Source organism: Cannabis sativa, chromosome 4 (assembly GCF_029168945.1).
Source record: "Cannabis sativa cultivar Pink pepper isolate KNU-18-1 chromosome 4, ASM2916894v1, whole genome shotgun sequence".
Taxonomy (NCBI): domain Eukaryota; kingdom Viridiplantae; phylum Streptophyta; class Magnoliopsida; order Rosales; family Cannabaceae; genus Cannabis; species Cannabis sativa.
Window position 1 is genome coordinate 15,892,413 of NC_083604.1, and position 4,373 is coordinate 15,896,785.

A 4,373-nucleotide genomic window follows, 5' to 3' on the forward strand; every position below is an offset into this window, starting at 1 on the left:
TTCTATCTCAGAGACCGCAATAGAACGTGTGTCTAATTTCTATGGTTCCGTCTCAATCCTTCCTTCAAGTGGGAACACTAGAGGTATGAAAAGTGATCAATTTCCTATCCTCATTTACTAACTTAGTCCATGTGTTCTGGCTGTGTTCAATTCCAAATTCTGGTTCATTAATGGTTTCCATAGCAGCATCTTTGGTACTAGTTATCATAGGATTTTGAATAATAATTCTCAATGGCTGAAAAAGAAGTCGCATCCCCTCATGAAACAAGAGCTTGTTTTCTGCCTTTACTTTATTGATTCTTTCTCATTCATGGTTATCTGTTATTCTGATAGAAATATTTTCTTACAGTTTTTAGACTGCAATTTTATTAAGACTTAACAGGTATACATTATTAAAGAATATTTTTTTTTTCTCAAGATTTTGCTGATATATTTTACAAGCATTTTAATGGAAGACAATTTTCATCTCTAGAGGTATGTATGATTCACTTCAGTTAACCCCACACACATCCACTTGATATGTTTGCGTAAGCGCCCTCATCAGGAAGCTACTATATATATATATATTATGCTAATTAAGTATATAATTAGAACAAATTAAAATTATATTTTATTTATAACTCTGTAGTAGCAGGTGTCTGATTGATTCACAAAGATATCTACTATACATCTTACCTATTCTATTTATAAAGATTATTCACAACCAAGACAACCATTCACAAACACCCATTCACATCCTATTCTTTCGCACAAGTATCAGGATCACTTTTTGTATATACATATAAAGGTGTCAAAAAACTAATAATAATAAAAAAAAAATAATTCCACAACTAGGAGAAGAAAGTAGAAAGCAAAGAAGAATGAAGAAAAATGGTGGAAATAAAACTTGCAGCCATGAAAATAGAAAGGAATTTTAACTACTACAGAGCTTTTCTGATTTTTTTGAAGTATAATTTATATGTCTCTGTATAATGTATCTCTCTTCTCTGTTTTGTTCTTTTTACAGAGTAAATACCAAAGATTTTGAATTACCAAAAACATTTATTTTCACTAATATACAATAGCGTTATATAAAAAAAATCATGTTGCCGGCGCTGGAGACTAAAACAAGGCCCCTCTCTCTCTCCGCTGAATCGAATGCCCGATCCCTCTCCCTTTGTGATTGATCTCTCTTCGCCTCGTATGTGTGTCGCTCAGACTCAAAGGTAGTGTAGTGGTTTCTTGTACCACTGGGAGAGAGGAAAGATATTGGGATATTATATATAAAAGTCAAAAATCAAAATGAAAAAGAAAATGATAAAATATTGGTTATTGGTTGTTGGTCTCTTGAGATTTGTTAGGTGGTATTGTTTGATATTGAAAAGTATAAACTAATCTAGAATATATGTTATTGTAATTATTATTGGTGATGGAATGTGAACATGGTTCAAGATACACTTAGTCATCGATATACTTGATTAATATTATTTTTGACTCTGTATCGTCAAAATGTTAGTCTATGAAAGTGTAGTGTTTGTAAAACATGTCGTTTGAAGGATTTGATGATATAGGAGTTTACATGCGTTTCACCCCGACTATGATTGAGGGTGGTAAATTGGTGGCGTTGCATTAGATAGGGGGCATGCTCGGGTGCAGCATAATTGTCACCCCGCAGATCCCGCCTTCGACGGGGACTAGGATGCCCTTAACCTCAACATTCTTGGCCCATCCTTGGCCGAGTCGTCTGCACACGTTCATAGTCGAAACAGACCTCAGATTTGTGGTCTTCGACTCGCCTGTACGGTCCAGTTGGACAGGGACAGCGCGGGGTGGACTGCTCGGAGAAGGAGGCAGTGCGGGGTCGGTTGTCGGTTGGCAGCTTACTGACGCATCCAGTAAAAATTAGAGCCAGTTATATACTTTTTAAACTATTATTTCATTTTATTTTTATTTGTTGAATAAGTAATTATTGACATGACATCGTTCTTCATTTTTATTATTATAATTACTTTTAATTAAATTGCAATTGCTTTTTTGAGTAATTATTTTATTTTATTATATTTTTAAGTATTTAACTTTCAATATTATTGTTTTGAAACTATTATTATAGGTAGATTTTATTAGTGCCATTAGTTATTAGAGAATTTTAAATTCTTAGTTATTAATAGAATTATAAGGTTATTGAATTGTTTGAAGTAGTTGGTGTTCAGGATATAATGCCAAGATAAATTAACAAATATTGATAATAATTTCAAATATAATTATTAATTTGTAATGAAAATATAATGTAAAATTGTCAATAATATTTAATTATTTATTATGATTATTATTTTATTTTATTTTCCCTTACTAATGTATATTTTGTTTATTTGTCGTTAATTTTTTTTCTCTCTTCGAGGGAGTCAATTCTCATGAGCAAAAACTCCGTACATTTATGTTGCTTAGCTGATCCCTTCTCGCCTAGAGTTGTTCGTTGCTGGGTTATTGTTTCTTTTAAAGAGTGATTATGAAGGTGTTGAGATTCTTTCAACTCTTTTTCTGAGGATATCTCTAAGTGGGACTGTTGTTTTGTTATCTGTATTTCCGAGTGTATGTCTTCAACATATTATATGAAATGGTAATATATTCTCACCAATAAAATTGGTTATTATATTAAAAAAAAACTAATAATGATTTACATACATAAATATTTATGTATATATTAAAATAATCATTATCAAGATAATTTATGTATATAAATATAAAAGCATCAAAAGTATCATATAATAGATAGTGGGAGATCGAAAGGAAGTTTTATATATAATATAAATGGGATGCGGGTTCAATGGACAAAAATTAAAAACTTGGTCAACTATATCTATTTCCTGGTCTCATCAGAATTTTCTGATAGAAGGATAAATTTATTTTAAGATTACATAATTATTTTCTTAAATCAAATGTACAAATAAATTTCACAACAGAACAAAATATTTAGGTTGAATGATGGTATTACATTGTTTCGACTCCCAAGCAATTCTTGTGTGAAATAATTCTAATACGTACATTTACATATTTACTGAAAATGAGTGGATTACTAAGTCTATTTCATCACTAATTATTTTTTTTATCTTATTGTAGGTATAAAAAAAAATAAAAACGACAGGAGGCAGGCGATGTGATTGCAGGAAAATGAATGTTCGTCATCGGTATAGGTGTTGGGTTTTATGCCCTAAATAAAACTCATTTCAATATAATCAGATTTACTTATTAATATAGATCAGAAATAACATTTAATGTTGCATGGTTCACATGATTTATTTCATGATTATATGTACATAATGTATAAATTCATCTGAAACCCTTTTCACATACTTGATCCTGTTTATTGTGCCGTCAACACATTGGAAAGTAAACATGACTATGTGAATAAAGTTTCCTAGATTTATCAGACACAGGGTTTTACTGATATGATAATCTACAACAAGAGTTTACTTGCATTTGGAGAAGTGCTATGTTCTTTCCAGAGCATTGGTTAAAGTAAAGCTCAGGTTGGATGCATGGAGTATGCATCGGAAGGGACCGATATTGAACTTTGACTTAGATTTGTTAAACTTACCGTAATATCTATTCAAGTCAATATCGCCTAGTTGATCCTAGATCAAATGATCTTAATCCTGTTATGATTAGGCTCAATCTTGAAAGGCTATTCGTGTTCTTTGATTTGTTAGTTAAGCCTACTTTTAGGTCAGGGTGATACGTACATTTTGGGAACACGGTAGTTCAATTGAGTGGGAGCGCTATCATAAACATGGAATCTATAGCTTCTATCTGGCGAATAGTAAGCAAAGGATGATCTCCTTCGAGCTTGACCAAACGAACATAAATGGTGGAGTACTCATTTCACATAAGCTGAAATATCATTTACACGGGGTCAAGTGTTTTAAGGAATAAATACATTGTAGGGTGTAACGGTAATTTAATCCCTTTACAGTGTAGATCATTCATATAGAGGATCATTGATCAAATTAGGATTATAACAATGGATAACTAATGATGTGTCTATATGGTGGAACATATAGAGCATTCTATATACTGAGAGTGCAATTCTAAGTTCTATGCGTGGATTCAACGAAGAATTAATAAGTTAGTAAATTTTAGTGTTAAATTCTTGATCTACTTATTGGAAGCTCGGTTATATAGACCCATGGTCCCCCCACTAGTTGAGATAATATTGCTTGCAAGACTCATGTAATTGGTTTTGATTAATCAATTATAATTCTCAAATTAGACTATGTCTATTTGTGAATTTTTCACTAAGTAAGGGCGAAATTGTAAAGAAAGAGTTTATAGGGGCATATTTGTTAATTATGATACTTTGTATGGTTCAATTAATAAATATGATAAATGACAATATT